General features: G+C 43.7%; 1 protein-coding gene across 1 annotated transcript in view; it reads left to right on the forward strand.

The window, feature by feature from the left end:
* The first annotated feature begins 3,380 nt into the window (after window positions 1-3,380).
* chrm2a (cholinergic receptor, muscarinic 2a) overlaps window positions 3,381-20,965 on the forward strand; it is a 78,008-nt gene continuing 60,423 nt past the window's right edge. Inside the window, exon 1 of the mRNA XM_037122413.1 lies at window positions 3,381-3,519. The gene's annotated coding sequence lies outside the window, so the exon portion shown is untranslated. The remainder of the gene's footprint in view (window positions 3,520-20,965) is intronic.

Genomic DNA, 20,965 nt, shown 5'->3' on the forward strand with positions numbered 1-20,965 from the left:
ACTATATTCTTACTCTTCTTCTTGCTTTTCTTTACCTCTTTCTTACCTCTTTACCTGAATTTGTCCCATTTGGGCATTTCTGCCAGGACAAAATTGCAAATAATATTACATTTTTGGTAAACAAAGTTGGATTTCGTTTATTACCACAACTGAAACAGTGAAGGAATAGAGAGTCTAACTTGCATGTTATCAGAATACTAAAGTGAGCACAAAGCTGACATAACTACTTGTAAATACACATGTAGTTGGACTACCAGGAGGCTACAGCAGAATTAATTACATGTTGTTCACTGCTCCCCACACTGTAGAGAAAGTACATGTGAACACAGTAATTGTGCTGCTAATGATATATCGCCCTGCCAACTTACATGAGTCAACATTTCTCAGTTTAAATATGTAAAACTATGTCTGACATCTGTAACCAGACGGGAGCAGTCACTCCTGTACCTTATTTCTTATTTTATTTCTGGAACCTTCCTGCTTTGTATGCAACCTCTCTGCATTTCAGCGTCCCAATTTATACTTTCAGCCAGTACGCCAGCCACATTGTTAAATAATTCAAGTACATTATGTATGTGTTTCTCAAAGCCACTGACAACTGATGTCTTTTAATTGACAGCTGAGGTTCAAGATGGCACCACTCAAGCTGTGGCTAATGGCTTCTTTCACTGAATTTAAAACCAATAAAAGTCTGAACGGTGATGGGATGAATTATGGACTCATAGCATTGAGAAGCCGAGGAGGAACTCTCAATACTTTTTCTCAGCATGTTCATTAAAATAATGTTGGTGTTATCTTTCTGTCAGTCTGGTGAGAGGACCTGGAGGTAGAGGGCTGATTGTGTATGATTGGGCTTTAACTTCAACTCCCTGTGGGCAGACAGCTGATCTGTTAACCCTGAAAGACCTCGACAGCCACCGGTGGCTGAAAATAACTGTTGTGCTCAAATGTTTAATAACTTATGCTATAAAAACTCATGTAAAGTGGAGTTTCTTGGCTTTACAGTGGTTTTACACCGCTTCTTTAAACACAAGTTCACGTTCTGAAGCACTGATTCGTCAAAGAAACCCACATAATTCCTCTTGCACAAGGCTACATTTGTTGTTCATGTTCAATGGATTATATCTTTCACTGAAAAAAAAGTCACATTTGCTTCGATGTCCCGTCTTAATGGACAACTGATTAAACTAGCAGAAAACGTTGATGAGTAGGGAACAAGACAAAGACAGGAAGTTGAAAGTAAAACACGATACATGAGGATGTGATCTGTAAAATAAGACAGGAAAGGATTAAACCAAAAAGCCAAACCATGACGTTACTCTCTAAACTTGTTTAACACATCTATTGTGCATGCTCAGTCAATTAAATCTAAGGTTATACTCATTTTTCACTGAAAACCTAGGATCATATTTTTACAAATAGCTTTAACTTTTTAAGAAAGGTCAAATGAAAGATTCATATGGCTATTTCTAACTCTGTCTGAATTCACAGTGAAAAAAACAAAACATTTTGACTGTTGCTAAAAACTGAAATTGTGACTTTTAAGGAAGAGTTCACACAAAAGGTAGGTAGGTACTATCGCTTTTAGCTTAGCAGCTACAGTTTGGTCTTCCGTAGACTTGGAATTCCCCATGCAAGCTGTATGGAGCCGTTATTATGTTTTTATTTCAGCTGTTTTTCAACATTTTGAAACAAGTCTCCATCTACTCCAGTTGTTAAGGAGAATGCTGCGATACTACAAACGTTTTGTGGACTGCGAAACTTCACTGGACTTTCAATCGGAATGAGGCTGAACAGATGATAATAAGATAATGAATTTTGAATTTTGGGTGAACTTCTCCTTTAATGGTCCTCCTCAATCAAATAATGTCTGGCACAAAATGGCGACTTCCAGAATAGGGTAGGAAAAAGTAGAGGAGAGTCAGGTGGCCAAAGAAATGTTCAAGAGATTCTCACACACACACACACACACACACACACACACACACACACACACACACACACACACACACACACACACAGCAGGTCTTCTGAGATTATTCCCCCAGTAGATGTCAGTAAAACATCCCCGTCCTCTGTTTATTTTCCATACAAATCTTGGCTCCGTGGCGGGTTCCTTAAAAAAAATAAACACTAAATAATGTCAAATCACACTAAGCCTTTAATACCAGCGGGCCTGCTCCTCCGAACGCAGCGCGGCAGTAAATCAGACAGGAATTCTCCTTTCAAACAAGATTTAAGCGGCTAAATCTCAATAAGTGCCAGTCAGTTATGATGAAACGAGTCATCGAGGCTGGAGCAGCTGAGATTCAGAGAGAGGAGGAGGAGGAGGAGGAGGAGGAGGAGGAGGAGGGAGAGCAGCAATGTACACAACGTGACGAAGAGCAGATCTTGATCACGGCCGTGTGGTCAGACAGGCAACAGGTTCACGGGCAGAGAGAGAGACAGAGAGAGAGAAGAGGGGTGCGATCCTTCACATTAAACTCTGCTTTTGTCTACTTTTAATTGTTCTCATTTCTAATTAGTTTCACGAAACGTGTCAAGTGAAGTGAGACAGTTTAGCGGGTTTATTCTGTCTCGCTCCGGCTGATTTGTCTCCCTCCCAGAGGCGGATCTCCCCCCTCCTCCTCCTCCTCCTGCGTGTGACTGGAGACTATTATGTTTCTTCTTCTTCTTTTTTTTTTTTTTTAAATAAAAAAAAGGCTTTAGTTTGGTGTGAGGCTGAAGATACTCGACACACATCCGATCTTTACTGAGAGAGAAATCTGCAAACAACGGGAGCGCGCTCGACCCCCCCCAAAATCTCCAAATTTTGCGCTCTCCGCGGTGCTGAAAGTGGAAACTGTGCGTAAAAAGCTGCGCAAATCTCTGCGTCTCTCTCTCTCTCTCTCTCTCTCTCTCTCTCTCTCTCTCTCTCTCTCTCTCTCTCTCAATGAAGCCAGTTTTTCTTGAATCCAGAGGGGGAAAATATTGCACAGAAAAATAAATACAAATACATTTAATAAACGTGGTAAAGTGTCAGCGCCCCAGCAGGCTAACTGAGCTGGTTTCCTGTTCCAACCAGTGGCACATACGTCTGATCCTGCTGCTGGCATGAGCTTTAATTTGTGTGTTTGGTCGAAAAATGAAATTTGAAGCTTTGGGCGTTTTTTTTTCTTCTTTTTTTTCTTTCCCCTAAGTAACGTGTTGCTGCAGTTGGTGGTGGTAAACGCTCAGCTCAGTTCTCCCCCCCACGAATCTAAAAGGCAAATAACGACTGTTGTTATCGTCAAAGAAATGCCAGCCTACTTCTTATAGCTCTCGCCCCTCTCTCTCTCCCCCTCTCTCTGTCACACACACACGCTTCTCCCTCCCTTCCTCCCCCTCCACCACCTCCCCACTTTCTCCAGTGCAGCAGCAGCCGAGGCGCTCCTCGTCTCCAAAGCCTGCTTGTCTCTCCAGAAGCATGTCCTCAGACATGCAGCCACGGCGCGATGAAGCGGACCAAGAGACGCCACCAGCCTGACAGCGCGAGAGCAGGTGAGCCTGAATTATCTTCATCTCGGCCTGTGTTGTTCCCTTCTGAGAAAAAAAAAAAAAGAAAAAGAAAGAAAGAAAGAAAAACCCAAAAGGAGTCGATATTTCTCAAGCAGGTTTACCTGATTCTGGGGCGCTCCTTCCTCCTGAGCGAGGTTTTCACGAAACCGTCATGCTCAAGGACACTCCGACCAGGAGGGACTGGGTGTTGGGAACTGAACTATAGGGACCTAATAGGTATAACTGCTCCGTCTCTGTATCCGCGTCGACACCTGTGCTCGCCGTCCTTCAGCGCGTAAAACGGCTGAGACGTGGAACTCGGTCGTTCCAAAGATGTCCTGGGTGTTTTTTTCCTCACAGTCTCAGACAAGTTGTTCTCGTCGGAGAGAGTGTGTAACTTTATCAGGTCTGTGCAGCTGCTGTGTAACATTTTAACACCATGAGATCCGCCCGTGTGCAGATCAGGGCTGTGAACATCCACAGTGCTGCTGGGGGAAGCTTTTTTCTTTTCTTTTTTTTTTTCGCACGATGAGCACAAGGACAACGAAATGTGTTTTTTTTAATTTATTTATTTTTTATTTTATTTTTACGCATGATCCACAGCTGTCTGTGCCATCTGGCGCATCTCGGACGCACAAAAACACACAAAACAGAAGTTTATTTGTCTTTCCTGCACCAATTGACGAAACTGTCTCAGCATCATATCATTCTGTCTTATCGTTTAATCTTCTTTTTTTTTTTTTCCTTTTTGCTCTCGCTCTCTTTTTTTCAACCACGTACATCCAACCAGCCCGCACTCAGAGACAGACTGCGCGCTGTCTCATCCAATATCCGGCGCAATAAGCACCGTTACCCCCATTTCTCGGGATTTTCTCAACTGTTTTGTGTCTTCAAACGATTCTGTCTTGCGAAACATGTCCTGATTGTTTTTTGTTTTGTTTTTTTTTTCTGCCAAAAAGATGCCAAAACGGGTTTCACAGTAATAGTAATGTGCGCTCACGGGAACTCTAATGCGCTTTTGGATGAAAGCGTTTCATTCGTGCCTCGCTTCATCCCCAGTTCTCCTCCTTTGATATATCATCTCATGACTTCTCCTCCACGCATGGCGCAGATGCAGATCGCTGTGAGCCTCATTTAGCCACAAGGCTCTCCGTGTCTCCTCCATCCAGCCATTCTCGTGTTCGTTTCTTGACTTTGATCGCCACATCTGGAGGAAAAGAAACACACACACTCTTAAGCATCCAGTGTTTTTAGGTTGATTAAAAAACCAAGCAGCGGTGTTGTCATACATGCACTGAGATCTAAAAAGAGGCGTCGCAGCCACAGCCTACGTGCGTAAAAGCGCAACGCACCAAAACGGAGCAGACCTGTGAGACGGCGGGTTGGTGTCGGATCGTGTGACTCCGGGTCTCACAGTTGAGCTCGTTTGACGCGCAAAAGTGGATCTCCCTGAAACACAGGCTGCGAATGACGCGCGGTGAGCTTGTTTGGCCGTAATAAAAGATCCAGCGGAGGACTCGGAGGATTTCTCGGTTCAGAGAGGTAAAGAAAGCTGTGATTTATCAAGCTGGCTTCCTCCAGTTCCTTTCAACGATTTTCTCGGCTGGATGTGAGGCTTGTAGTGATGATTACAGTGACAGCAGGTCGAGTGTGAATGAAAAAAAAAGGGGGAAGACAGAAGCTGTTGGATGGATGAAGCGGCGCTAGTGGGGTCGAGGTCTGCTTATGATTGATGGAATAAGGTTTTTTTTTTTTTTAAGTTTCGGATCATTTGGCTTCACTCTCACATTCACATGACAGACAGAGTGGAATCTGACTAAATGTGGTCGGTATGAGCCTCCTTGTGGCTGTGTGACGAGACAGAATACATCTTGTTTTGTCTTATTATTTGCCAAATTGCACAGTTTTATAAAGTGGACAGGTTTCCCTAAATATCCCTGCAGGTCACCTGGTGGCAGCAGCCTGTGCTGTGGGTTTTGATATTCATGTGGCTTCTTGGCTGTGCGGTGTGTGACTGAGTGTCGCTGGCTCGACCTTGATGAAGTCTGCTGGTTGGTTAATTGGTTTTGTTTGAAGACATGTCAGCCGAACACAAAAGGGGGACTGGTGTCGCCTTCCTTTTCCAGGTGGGTCGCTGGTGGGTGTTTTGTTCCTGCACATTCATGCAGATCTCCAATTAGGAATTCAATGTTTTTGTTGGTGTCTTGCCAAAAGAACACACACACACACACACACACACACACACACACACACACACACACACAAAAATACAAGGAGAGGAGAAAGAGGAGCCGAGGATTTGCATTTTTTGCTTCTGACTGGAATCCAAGAGAAACTTTCCATCACTTAGAAAACGTATGAGGCTTTTTTTTAAGGAGGATGTTTAAACAGTCGGTATGAGAATGGATCACAGTCCTAAATTGGCTCTTTTTCTTGATGTAGATTTCTGTAGATACGCGATTTTAACTCATCTGCTACAACACAAACAAAAGCATCCCAGAGAGTCATTTATTCACCTGTAGATGAAGAGCTTTGACAACCTGTTATGTTCTCCTAGAGGAACCTTAAAGGAGCAGTTCGCACAAACAGGAAAATTCAGTTATGTGGATGGAGGGTTGAGTGAAGTTTCGTCGTCTACATGAATTTCGGAGCTTCACAGCGCTGCCAAATTCACCTTGACGAGTCCAGTAGATGGACTCACAAACATAAAATGGCTCAAAAGGGCGTAATCCAAGTCTCCAGAAGCACCAAAATTGATTTGAAAATACGTTATTTACACCCTTTCTCAACCCAAAGTCATCCCTGTAGATGCTAAGCTAAAGGCGCTAGCGTGCACCTCATCTGATAATCGCAAGAAGATAATAACTAGATTTTTTATTTTTGGACTAACTTACCCTTTAAGGCTTCATAAATAACTCCATACGATCACTTAAAGCGAGAGCAAATCCTTTTGATATGGATAAACGCCTCAAAGAGCCAATTACAGAATTAGCATTTGACAAGTTCGTCTCTGAATGCTCATATCTTTATCACATAATGACATCATAATCATATTTTTTATTACAGAGAATGTGGTTTTAAAAAAAAAAGGGTCAATTTCCTTTTATAATTGCGATGTAGCTACTCGACTAATGGCCTCTGCAGCCACTCACACTTTCTCAGTATCATTATACGCTTTTTAATGTCATCAGCTGTGTTATTGAAAGTACTGAGGGCACGTTTTACCACCTCGATCTTGAGAAAGGCTTTCATAATTCAGCGTTCTTCGATCTCACCAACGTGTTGCGTCACTCCATGCCAGAAGTTTGCAGAACTTCCCCCGACTTCTAGTTTCCGCTCATCGTCCCGTTTGACGGCCTGATGTTGATGGATGAGGTCTGGATGCACCGTGACTGAACAGTCATTCGATGGCTTTTTTTTGCAATTACTGCCGGCCCTCTGAGGTTTACCGAGGTCAGCCGCATGGTTTCCTTCCCCTAAATGTCCCTGCCTAGAAGTATTGATATTACATTAGCGATGCAGATATTATAGACTGTGCATAATTCTTTACTGGAGGTGTCAACGTGCTTGACTGTGATAGCAAATGATGACGTGCATTGACTGGAGGATCTTGCTTGGCGTCAGCTGTTCTGGAGGAATATCACCTATTGGCATGTTGGTTAATGCAGATTAGAGGAAAGCGACATACTGTATGTAGGGAGCACAGTCATTAAAGGTGCAGTTTGTAGTTTTTTGGGAGGATTTTAATCATCTTCACTGACTGTTTTTCTTATGTCTAAACAAACTAAATAAACAAGCTCTCTTTGTTTTCATGACTGAATAAACTGAATAAACAAACTGACAGCACAATTTAACACTGTTTAACTTTGTTTATATTTGGCGGACCCTGCCACCAGTGTTCTTGGGACCTACTTTTCCTCTTTTTCTTCATGAATATTTCTGAATTTGTGCCATTGCCTCATTCATTCCGAGTTTGTGCCCCTTTAAAATAAGTCAGAGGAATTCAAACTAGAGATTTTGGTAGTCGTGTCTAAAAAGTGATGCTTGGCGCCCCCTGTGGTGAACACAAGACGCAAACAGGTACAACTCTCGATTGATTGTATTGCCGTCTTCTTTCATATTAAAATGGAGAGCGGCGTGCTCTGTGGGAGCTCACACACACACACACACACACACACACACACACACACACACACACACACACAGCAAAATCTTCCTCGGTCTCCCTCACACGGAGGACGGAGGCGTGAATGAGGGAGGAGGCTCATGCCAATGCTCCTACCGACCATGAATGCACATTGCACATATATTCCTAAATCTGTGTTTTTGGCAGCGGCGGAAACAGCGTTAGAGGCGAGGTTTGTTTTTGTGAAAAGTTAAATTTAGCCCGTGGGGTGCCTCATTCCGTGGACATAAGCTTCTCGGTTGTAGAGAGGCTGCACCGTGCACATTAGCGGATCTGTGTAGCTGGCGCGCACAGAAAGGAATGTCTAATTATCACGCTTCCAAACCGCAGTAGGCTCCTCTATTTGCACTGAGCTCCTGCTCTAATCGCTTTCTTTTTCTGCCATTACACACTTATTTATTTTATTTTTTACGCAATTAAAATTGCTATCTCTGCTCCGTGCGGAGGAGGACGTCCACCCAGCGTTATAGGAATGCTTTAATTGAGCAGAAACAGAGAGATTGTCTCTGCTAATATGTGGAAACTCTGTTGCAGAGATGAGGAGAGCTTGTGTAAAGAGAGTTTTACGTAACAGTGAACACAAAGTGTGTGTATGTTTGAGGTTGTGTCAGTGAAAAGACTGACAGCACGAGGATGTGTTCGAATCTCTATAAATACGCTTTCCTAAGCTTTCCTTGTTTCAAACCGTCTACATGCAGATTTCCTCATGCCGCCGCTGTATCTCCAGCCAGCGGGACGGATGGACGCGTGTAGCCTTTAACGGAGCTTCTTATCAGATGTTGAGTGATTGCAGAGCTTTACAATATGAAGTGCCACTAAACCACGAGCACGATGGGCATTGATTGGTAAAGGATGGGAGGAGGGAGATTCCTCCTTAAGGTCATTATCCAGCAGACGGAGAGAGTTCGACGAAACAAACCAGTCTAATTGCATTTGTAACAAAAGACTAAGAATCAATGGACTAAGCACTACTTACAGCATTGTGTCAGCACATTTCATCAACATCTAAATGGATTCAGTGACTCTGTAATTGTTTAAAAAGTCTCTTCTGTGAAGTCAGTTGAGTTTTTTTTTCCCGTCGCATGAGTTTTTAGATGTGACTCAGAACACACGTGACAGCCTGGCTGCCGATCTACACAGCACACGTTCGACATGTGTGAGATATGAAAGCGGGGTTCGTCTGCAGACATTACGGCGGTGTTGAGCTGCGATTCACCGTCAGGATGTGAATCAAAAAACTCATGCAGTGTCAGGAGAACATGTTTTATTTCGATTCTATCAAAAGCAGTGACACAATTGCATGATTTTTAATGAGGGTCTTTAAATAAAGTTAATTGGACTCACCATTTAGGGCGACTGATTATTTTAAAGCTGCATTAACTGATTGTTTGGCCACTAGGGGGCAGCAGAAATAACCTGTAGATATGAGGATAAACTTGCTTGCTTGCGCATCTGTCATTTACAGTGAAGAGATGTCCCCATAACTTTTTTAAAAATGCAATATGTAAGAATTGTCCAATTTGTACTCAAAACAAACTGGAGCACATCAGTAGCTTAGTTTAGCTAGTTAGCTCAGTTAGCTGTGCATCTGGCGGTTCTGAGCACTCGCATACCTCCGTCAAGAACCAACAGTCCCCTTTAATTCAATCTAGCCTAAATAAATGTAAAATAAAACATCATTAGAATCAGATTTTAAAAATTGTACTCACTCACAGATACCAGCCACTTAAACATCGCAATGTTGAAAAAAGTGAGAAACACATTTCTTGATCTGATCCACTATTCAGATCTTCACCGAAAGATAGCGGGGTCTATTCTGGACTGAGACCCATCCTCTATCCAAGTTTCATCGAAATGTATTCAGTCATTGTTGTGTGATAATGGTCACAAACCAACAAACAAACAGACACAGTTGTAAACATAGGAATAGCGGCTCCATTTGTGCGTGAACTAGTTGCTAACTTTGTCTGTCCTGCTGATGGTGCTGTGCTGGTTGCCTGCAGTTGGTTTCGAAAGTTTACCGACCGAGATGTCATTCACTGCCTCACAGCCATCACCATCTTTATTGTTGCTGTTGTTTGGAGCCAGAAGTGACCGTCCTCTCTTCTCATTTCCCAGTTTGTACATTCTCAGCTTCTGTCCTCGCCTCCTCTCCTCGTGTCTCCGTCCCTCCCATGTGAGATGCGAGCAGAGCAGGCGAGGCAGCATGCGTTCAACAAAATGAGACATCTGCGCTTCGGAGCCATATTTTTTTTTAAAACGACATCAATTACATGTGACATGTGGAACAGCTGCATCGTCTGTCCGTGGTTTTGCTACAGTCTACCGCTGTGCTTTATCGTCTCTGTCACACGATAACAGTGTTCATGACAACTTTGAATCCAGTTAACAACGTGGCATGATGTGACATAAATAACATCGAGGCGAAATGTCATCAAGCAAAGCGGTTCGAGCAGCGCCTTACGAGGTGCTATACAAACTGTTACAGGCTGAAATTCCCACGGCGGTTTATATATTCTGGCTTATGTTACACCTTTTTCGGTTCACGGCTGCCGGAAGAACCTCCGCAAAAGAACACACCTGTGCAACCTCCTCAGTAGGGTGAGCTGGGATTGATTTCTGGGAGATGATGAGGCACAAAAAAGAGAAATAAGAAGAGCCCCACATGTAGACAAGGGAGTGAGGGCGGGGAAGGACTTCCTGATTGGATCTGACCACAAACCAAAAGGCAAAGACTCTGCTTTATCGCCTTTTTTACTCTTAATGGGAACTTCATTTACTAAATGAACATCATGCTGTATTGAAGAAGACCTGAAACTATAAACTGAGATCATAAACTCATTTGAAAAACTTCTTACTGAGGTAATAAATCAAGTGCGATGGAGTGTTATTTTCTCATAAGCTTACATACAATCTGACTTCTTTACGCAACCAGTGGTGGTGCCACTAGAGAGAGCCACTGGCTTCACTTTTCAGACTTGGAGACGTCGTACATATTTTAAACAGCCAACTGATATCACAAAAGAAAAGGCCGCCTGCTGATAAAAGTTGTTTTAGAGCAACATTCAAGTACCTGAATGTCTCGCAAGCAGGTGTTTACATTCACATAAACTGAAGGATAAAAAAACGTTAGAGAAGCGTCTGTCCAAGTTCAGACGTTTGTTCTTCACCTTTTTCTGAGGACATTCTAATCCAAACACCTCAGCGGGTCATAAACTCCTTTAAACATCTTCACACAAACTGTTTGGAGTTCTGCAGAAGGACAGGGAGAGTTTTTTTTTAAAGACTACACACGTGTCAACATTGTCAGCAAATTGTTGAAACTTTTGACCGCTGTTAACAGATGACAGCTAATTGTGTCCTGCGTGGAAATAAACAGCCACTTTCTTCCCCCTGGAACGAGACGAGTGGGAGCCTGAAGCTGCTTCCGACGTGCCTGTTTGTGCTCTGAAAACCTGCCAGTTTCAAACCGAAGCGACTAGACGACAACGACTCTCTGCAATTCGCTTCTGACTGCTGGCTTTTTTTGATATCGTCTGTCTGCACCTTAAAATATGAATGAGCCTAGTGATAGTGACTTACTTGCTACAGTTGCACCTCTGCACAGTAGCGATGACACGGAGACACCAAAAGGTGTGTTTGTTGCGAAGGGAGAGTGTGGCTGAGTGAAAGAGCTGTAGGCTAAATTTAAACTTCCAGGCTTGTGTCATACAGTCACGGCTGTTGCTCAACAGCAGTCGTCCCGAGTCGAGCTCGGACGGGTTCAGTTTGTCGAGAAATTTTAATCAGAAAAGAAAGATCTTTGTTGATGTGATTTTTGACGTTGTTTGACAAATTCTCTTCTCACAAACTGACATTAAAGGACAGCACGATTTCACACTGTTTTACTTTGTTTATATGTGGCGGACCCTGCCACATTTCTAGCTTCGAACAATCTTATTTACTTATAGAAGAAAGAAGAAAATCAGCGTTTGCTTAAACGGACACTGACGAATTGGCAAACTGGTTGCATAATGTACTCTGGAGATCTGAATAAAATCAGAAAATATCTCTCCAGGTGGGCTTCATGCATCACCTCGGCCTTGCATGACTGCAATCAGAAAAGGAAAATTAAGATGCGTTTACACATTTAAAAGCACCTCTGAATAGCGCAGACAACGACATTTAACCCAGGCTTTTCAAAAACGCTGTAAAAAGTCTCCTCCTCTCCTGGCTGTAAATGAATTCAACCTTGTGTTGTTTGTCTACATCTAGAAGAACTATACATTTCTGTCATTGTGAAAATCGGAACAGTGGCAGCAGCAGATGTACTGCTTTACAAAAAAAAAAAAACATCAACCTCTCCAGAGATCCCTTTGACTCTGCTTCCAAAAGCCCCAGGTGCTCCACAGTCTTGCTGCTCATCCAGCAGTAATGTCGGGCGGCCATTCCCTGCTCTTAATTACTCCGAGCTTCAGTACCAGATAATTCCAGCCAGCTACTTCAAGCTCTGGCTCTGCCAGTGTCGTTGGCCGCATGAAACATTCAGTGTGCTCGTCTGCTCTCATCGGACCTTGGCAGGGAGGGGTTACTGCGTTTGCCAGCAGGCCTAATTCCTCCGTGATGGGAGATTGTAAGACATGGGACCAAAAAAAAAAAAAAAAGAGGTAGAATTGAGCTTCTCCTCTGGAGCGAACACATTCTCACACACACAGGAAGGCAAATAATTTCAAAGAGAGTTTGGTGAAGAGAAAAAAAATAGGAATGCATTTTTTCCCTCTGATTACTTTTCTTCTGTAATTGTTGTGCCGCAGCTCGAGCAGCAGGGGGAAACAGCCCGGGCTGGTGTCGCAAGTTCTTGTATTCGGCGCCAACATGACAGGGCGCCTTAATATCTCACTGTGCTGCAGCAGATGCTGCTTGTGTGGGTGTTTTTTGAAGTAGCCCTGTATGACTTTTTCTTCTCCTGGGCCAGAAGCACTAACAAGCAATTAGCCAACAGGAAGAGTACTTGGTATTTCGGGGGGGGGAGTACGAAGTCGAAGGCTGCTTTATTTCCGTTTGTTTTTGACAGGAGGTTTTGCCTGTTCCAAACAGCAAAAGCTGCTGTCGGAATGATTTTAAGCCATTTTTATCCCCTGCAGACAAACAAGACCGAGGGTAACATTAGACCAAAAAATGTCCAGACTCCGGAATGGATGCACATGATCTATATCCCGCTGAGAGTTTTGTAGATTTACCGCAGATTACATGTCAGTACGTGTGATGCATTAGAAGTAAAAAAGCGTTAATCCGTCCACTTTTCAGTGGGAGTCAATGAGCTGCTGGCAGCTGACTTTCATTTGAATAGGCAATAAAAGTCTAACTGTACTCCTGAAGGTATCGCTGTCCTAATTACAGACCTGCCTGGAGCTGATAAACAGGAATAATGGCCAAATGGAGGCACCATGTTCTGCACTTGACATCAATAATGAATCACTGCCTGTTTGTCTTTGTCTTTCCGTTGTTCAGCCTGGACACAGTTTGCCGGCCCATCCACCACTTTAATGGCATATCCCAACATGGCTGTGAACATTCATGGTGCTCAGATGATAAATCCTAATGACCTTTGCGATCCCTTGCCTTGTTTACCACCGGCACAGCGATGTTAGCGTTCACACTTTCAAGGGAAACATTTCAGCATCTAGATAGCCACAAAGTTTGGTGCCGACGTTCATGTCTTACTATATGCTAATTAGCATGTTTTAGCATGATAATGCTATAAACAAAGATGGTATACATTGTTAACGTGTGTTTGCGGCAAGGTTTAGCTTGCTAACACTGCAAACAGAGGTGGTTAACATGTGTGTAGTGCTAATTCCCACGTTTTAGCATGCAAACACAATAAATTGTTTGTCACTAATTAGAAAGTTTTAGCATATGAAGTCTGTAACCAAATCTGGTGAACATGTGTTTAGTGCTAATTAGCAAGATGGTGTACATGGTGGCCATCATGGATGCTTCATTCCAGTTCGTTAGCTTTATAATTGAGAGCATGTTGCCCTCTAATGTTAGCATTTAACTCAAAGGACCTATGTACAGGCTACGTGTGGCTTCACAGAGCTGTTAGTGTGATTGCCAAATTTGAACGAGACAGTTAGCTTCCACAAGCAGCTACTTTCTTTGAGCCAGAGCTATTGCTCTCCCCAGAGGTATCACAGCTGGAAATTGGATCACATTATTCAGCGTTAACGTCTGACTTGCGTAATTGTTGCTGCAAAAATATCCTTTGTAATATCACTTTTAGTGGCAGATGAGAGATTTTCTAAAGTTCGGATTTGGCCCAGGGCCCGTGCATGATTATTATCGATTCACGCTTTGCAAAGAAAAACTACAATTGTGTGTTGTGAATCACATTCATCCATCAGGTTACGGATACTCATAAACAAGATAAATCTGTGCTTTATTGCTTTCTGTAATTACAATCTTAATCGTTATTCTCCGCTCACAAAAATGTGTCCCTGGGCTTTCCTGAGAATTTGGAAAAAAAAAAAAAAAAGAATTCGCTCCCCTGTGACAATCAGTCCATTCACCCGCAACCACCAGACTCACCCTCAGTTCATTTCACAATGAAAGCTATCTCTCCATGGGGGCAACAGGAGGATGTTCAGTCCATTTGTGCCTCTGTATAAAATGAAAGCTATTTAAAACCCTCCAAGAACTCTGACTCCCCCCCCAACAGAGTTTCGGCAATCACTGATTTAAGAAAACATTAGCCGGAGCAGCTTCAGGGGTCTTTATCAGTCTCAGAAATTATTTTTATGCAGAAAAAATGTGTCAGAGCAATGATCATCTTCACAATCCGAGCGAGAGGAAAAAGAATTAGAGCAGCCGCGGAGACAGACGGCTTGACGCGGAGCCCGGCGCTGTGTACACTCTCAACAGATAAACGCGGGTCCTGACCCTGCGTAGCGTGGATCAAATCAAAAGGTAAACATTCTCCTCTCCACGCCGAGACGAGAGACACTACAGCGGCAGCGAGGGGGATGGAAGAGTGGCTGCTGTGCTTCCCATCCTGAGCTGATATTATTAAGTCCGGTGACAATCATTGTCTGTTATTGTTATTGGCCTGCGTGTCAGCTCTCAGTTTATTCCTGCGCTTTTGCAAGTGAGGAGCCGTTTATTGCCTCGGGTGTAACAGGGTTCATCCTCTGTCCTGTTTTTTTCTTTTTCTTCTTTTTTTTTATGCATTGTAAACTGTAGTTTCCTTTTATGTGGTCAGCCAGTGCAATTTATTGACTCTGTCTACACTGTCTTTTCAAAAGTAAACGTGAGATGAAACACAGATAACAGTAGTAAATACCACCGTCTCGTTTGATGGCATTTGGTGGACGTCTTTTTGTTTTCCTCTAATCTCAGAACAGACAACTGTCCTGTTTTTTTTGTGCCGCCTTGGGCGACAGTTCACGGAAATCACTGGAGTATGTGGACCCACAGTAATATCCCAAGATGCACAGGAAACGGGGTCATGGGATTCTTCCCGGATAGCATAAACATGACCGGGGTATTTAAGAGACAACGCGTAAGCCTGAGATTACATGTACACTTCATAAGTGCAGTGTGACCGAGTCGTCTGAGACCTGGATGTCTCGCTTCCTCCCCTCCGGTCACAATGAGAAGCCAGTGGACGTTGCACTTTCCCCAAAGCTTTGCACAGACTCACAGTTCGGCTTGACATTCTCCAAAGAAGACCCCTGAAGGTCTGTGTAACTTGTTCCAGGTGAATGCTTTGACATTTGAAAGAAATGCCAGCAAGGAACAAAGTGAGCAATTCTAGGTTATCCGAGTCTGCGCGTTCATGTGGGCTGAGGAACTTCTCGGGCTTCGTCTTTTTGCATTCTGCGGCCGATACATGGTGGAGAAATGTGCATTTCCCAGAACAGCACAGCTGCGCCGGCGTGAGCCTTGTCGGAGCCAGGAGCCCGTCTGAAACGCTGTTATTTGACTTGACAGGAACAGGACTGCCGACAGAGTCCAGAGACTACGCGGTGTCAGTGGAGCACAAACAGACTGTGGGATAGATTCACTGTGTGAGGCGCTGGCCGGCCCTATGTTCACACTCTCTGATGGCCCTTTTTGACAGCCCTCTTACAAACAAAGCAGTCAGGGCAGAGAGAAGACATGTCCGATCACATGAAAGGGCTCCAAGGCGCAGCGAAACAAGAAGTTTTCCAAACTTCTTACCCCGTGTGGCCAAACTAATTGTTCTCCCACTTTGTACTTGTCAAATATCATATTTTAGTTTGTTAAAAAGGTCAGTTGTTCCACGTGACCCCACTTTGTCATGTTTTTTTTTCCTTTTTTGTCTAAAGGTCTCCTGGGGACAGCAATTATTCAAACTGGTCCAGCGCCGAGCGAGAGCGCTGCAGTGTGAGCCTGCGGGGCAACTGCACACCACCGCAATCAATGTACGCTAATGTGCGTCCGCTCAATGTTCTTGCAGCTGACAGGCTAAGATCATTATTCTCAATATGTGACAACATTATGGAAAAGACCTTACAGAGCCTGTCTTGCGGTTGCAGGCCGATGCACTCTGGCTCAATACTGGACGGACACACACAGAAACACAAGTATCAACGTAGAAAAATACCAAAGATGCCCTTTAAAGATCAACCTGTGACCAATACCCAAAATGACTGACACACCTTTGGGTTCACCTTTACATCACTATAGTAAGATCAGCAGTTACAAATGAGCATAGAAGAAGATTTTAAGAATGTGTTTAATTGTTTTAGTGAATAATTCAACACAGAAAGGTTGAGGTGTAGCCACCAGCCAACCCCACTTGACTCTGTTCACTGATTGGTTGTAGGTTGCTAGTTAAGTGATATAATGGGCTGAAGGTGGGTCAGAGTGTTGGGGTGGTCAGTTACTACTTACTTTGTGTTTGCGCTTCTTCCTGAGACGCGTTGTTGTGTAATTGCCAGTTAGGAATACATTATTGAACCTTATTTATGCTCATGTCAGCCCTTTGATTTATATAAAACAATGTAAAAAAAGAGGTCGGCCTTCCTAAAACCACTTGGTACCAATATCAGGTTTTTGGGGTTTAGGATGAACTCTAACTGCCTCAAATATGAGCTTAACTCGAGTTGCTCGCTTGACATTCCATGACTTTATAGTCACCTTATTTGACTTATTTATCACCAAAGCAGTGGTTATACCTCATGAAGAGCCTTTCGAAGTGTATTTTGCTCCTCGCAGACGGCCCGGGCTGAAGAGCCTCTTGACGGGCGCACTAGACGTCGTTGCCGTGTTAAATTGCCTGGATACCAGCGGAGACGAGACGATTGTTTTTCCACAAGTGTGCATGAAAAGACACATTTGATTTTGAATTAAAAACTTATACAACTCGAGTGACGACGCAGTTGTTTGATTGGTAAGTGTAGTGACATCAGTACTGCTAGCTGTGTCATGTCCACTAAAGAGCCGTTAAGTCAGATATCTGAGTGAATCTGTGGCTCGGGTGTGATTTGAGGGATCTGATCAAATTGTGCAGACAAGCATCACTTTGCAGCAGCCGCGGACGTGCCGACGTTCAGCTCAGGCGGAGAGCATTGTTATGCAGGTACGCCGCCACAGCTGTCTCTACTTTGTCTGTCAATCAGGCGAGCAGCGCCAGAGACAAGGTCATCACACTTCTCTCCAATTTTACACAGTTTTCCAGTCCAATCAATACTGGCCAACATAGCTAAATCAGAGAAGTCTCAATCCCAGTCCCCCCTGATAATTGGAAGCTGTTAGCGTGGAAGACGGGACAGGAGTATCAATAGACCCTCGGCTTTTTACGGGAATCAGACTGCGAATGATTCGCTTTGTGCTTAAACGTTAAGTGTCAGATGTTTTCGAGTGTGTTTGGCACTTCATCACTCTCCACTGTGGTTAGTCGCAGGTTTTAGAATCCTTGAATTCTTATCAGGGGGAGATCATCAATCTTATGCCTTCGGTGCTTCTGGAGTTTGGCAAAGTGTACTTGTACGAGTTAAAAAAAAAAAAAAAAAAAAAACTCGGCTGAGGAGAGAACAATCCATTTCACATCAGGTGAAAATGTATTACGTCAGTGATATTTGAGTTGTGAAACAAGTTGTTTAAAGGCTCCAAAGAGAGCAGCATGTAATCAGATATACTGCCTCTAGTGATGGTGCGTTGTGGGTAATGTAGGCGCCAGGATTTGAAAAGCACTCTGAATTTTGCAGCAATGTTGGACTCATTTAAACAAAATGATCCACGCAGCAGAGCCAGAGATATCGCCTCCGTCTTCACCCGCATTCGTCTTCCTTTTCAAAACCTGGCGCCTACATTACCCACAATGCAGTTTAGCCACAGAGTGACATCACTGGAGATTACAAGCAGCTTCCTCTGCAGCACGAACGGCTTCATACTGCTTCCTTCACAGATCCAGTAACACTCCCCTATGACCTGTACACACACTTTAATGGGTCACATTGGTGGAACTGCCCTTTAAATGACAAGTCGTTGAGTCTCGGCGGCACCAGCTCACACCTTCTGGGACTTTTCTTTGGTTCCCAGTTTCTCGATGACTCTTCAAGCTGTGATCTCTGTGATCAGACGTACTTTGAAGATGCTTCCCCCTGTTTTTTTATTTATTTGTTTTTTTATTTATTTTTCGGACTAATTCCTCTGTGAGACAACCTTTCACTCCTCAAAGTAATATCAACTTCACTTTATTTGTTTTTTAGGTCGTGAGCTGACGCAGCCTCCAGCGATCAGTGCCGAGTATCTTATTTTGCGTTTGAGGGCCCATTAATTGGCAATCGCTCGGACCCTAATGAGACTCTTACTGTAATTAGCGCTTCAGTAGAGGAAGATTTGCTCGAAAGGTCAACCGGTTTGCTTCAAAACACAGACGGTGACAACAGGCCGCTGGCAGAATAATACAAAGAGTATCTGACACAGGCGGCTAATCAGGCCGATTAAGGTGGAGCCCATGTTCAGTTAGATCCAGGTAATTTCTAATTTGGGGCAAGTTCTGGTCAGGCAAAGGCAGAAATTTCTGTAAAAGCAAAGCAAAAGTGCCAGAAATGTTGCGCTGTTGTGATCAATTCACAGGTTTTTTTAAGTTCTTAAAAAAGAGCTTTGCCAGTACATTTTCTTTTGTTGTTTTGTTGTTTTCCCATCTGTGAAAGTTTTGGCTGAAGGTCTGAAGCTAACGAGGAAGATGATTGCTTTTTAGTCCCAGTCAGTCAAATTCGTTACCAAAACAAACTCTAAGAACAAATGATCCTGACAAAAGAAAAGACTCCACCTGCTAGTCCTTGGAGGTCACCATGACACATTTCATGTTGACAAACCATTGTGTTTTTTTTTTTTTTTAAATAACATCAACAGAGCTCGTAGAAAGGTGCAGAACGTCATGATGATTGTGAATTTATGATTTTAAAAAAGTTGTCAGGTCCAAATTGATTGTTTTGTTTACCTCTGTTTACGAATTGGGACAATTGGTTCCTGTTCTCGAGCCAATCAGAACACAGCTGGCTTAAGATGACATCAGTGTTTTCATTGGTAGTTGCCAGTTTGTGGGAGAAAAAGTGGCGCCGCCCTGACAGTAGCTGGCTAATGTTAGCAACGTTAACATCAGCTAGTGTTAGACATGTTTTGCTAACTAGCATTAGCAACTGGCCACCACCTGAGGGAGCAGATAAGATAAGATGTTCCTGTATTGATCCCCCTTGGATGAAATTCACAGATAACACAGCAGCGCAGAGGAGAAAAAGTAGCAGCACAAGTCTCAAAAAATGGAGACAACAGAAGATTCGAACAGCAAATGTGTTGTGATGTGACTGTAATGGAAGGAGGGTGATGGGATGGGATCAACTACACCTTGGTAACACCTTTAATTATCCTCCCGAAACCCTTTTCTCCCACCTATTCTGTCAGACGAGGGAAATAAAATGGAACATAGATCAAAATGCATCATCAGAATTGTTTCTCTCCGGGCCTCCATACGTTCACCTCCAGCACTCCCTCTCCCTCCCTCCCTCAGATTTCCTGTCGTTTCACCATTTGTCGGCTTCTGAATTACTAAAACAGAAGTGCCAAAATTAGCCCAAAGACAGGAGGGAGAGAGAGAGAGAGAGAGAGAGAGAGAGAGAGAGAGAGAGAGAGAGAGAGAGAAAAACACTCTCACAACACAATCTGACCTTGACATTTTGTTCCAGCGCAGTACTTTAACACTTGAAACCACTCACGAGTCCTCCTTTGTGTCTCAATCCAAGTGAGAACAAGAAAAGTCCCGTGCCTTCAGAGCGACTCGCCTTATTAGGGAACGCATTTTATTTTTTGTAGATAAAGGCGAGGACTAACCTTGTTTTTCGGTCGTGATCCTATCTTTAAATTACACCTCCGCGAGAGTGTGATTGCGCCTTAATTATCGCCGTGTCGACTGAATCATCTCGTCCTTGAGATCGCTTAACTTTCTCTATGAGGCATTTGGAAAAGAAACGTCTAGGTTTTGATGTTTTTTTCCCTCCTTCTCCTCAGATCGAGGCGTGCGCTCCCCACAGAGGAGCGCGCCATCATGCAAGTTAAATGACGGTAATGATTCCTGCAGCCCAACAGATTCATTATGGCGAAAATTTGTCAGGTATCACATTCCTGGAATGAATCCAAAGGGGACTAAATCCCCATTCCTCCTCTTGGAAGTTAATTGCAAATCACGGTGTCACTTTTCATGGTTGCCGCAAACCGCTCCCTCGAGTGCAGCTCGTCCAATTATCTGTTGGCCGGTGATTTATTTGGTCACTTCCTTCCCTCCCTTCCTAGCATCCTTCATTCACACTCGTTCTCCTCTCCCCCACTTCATCATTCTGCTTATCCTATATCCTCGCCATGCTCTCATCTTCCCATCTCCCCCTCCATGTTCGCTCACAATCTCCCTCCATCTCTCCCTCTCTCTCTTGCCAGAGTGGTAATGGTCTGGTTCACCATGCTGGGTAATGAAGCTGCTGCCCTAGAAAAAGCCATGTTAATGTTGACTCTGGGATCAGATTCTGCTCCAAGACACACAGCGGTGACAAATGAATGTGCCAGCTTGAGCCAGCCGAGCCCGATAAACAGCACATATAGATCCGCGGCTCTGACTGAGAAACTGGCAAGCCGAGATGCTTTGCGTACAGATCAGGCGTATGAGGGAAAATAGAAAAATTTCAGTTCGGCCCATCGGGGACTGTTAAGCTGAGCCGTTCACATGTGCTTGCGGTAAATGAAAAACCAGTACCAACACTT

The sequence above is a fragment of the Acanthopagrus latus genome, chromosome 14 (assembly GCF_904848185.1).
Source record: "Acanthopagrus latus isolate v.2019 chromosome 14, fAcaLat1.1, whole genome shotgun sequence".
In the NCBI taxonomy this organism is placed as follows: Eukaryota; Metazoa; Chordata; class Actinopteri; order Spariformes; family Sparidae; genus Acanthopagrus; species Acanthopagrus latus.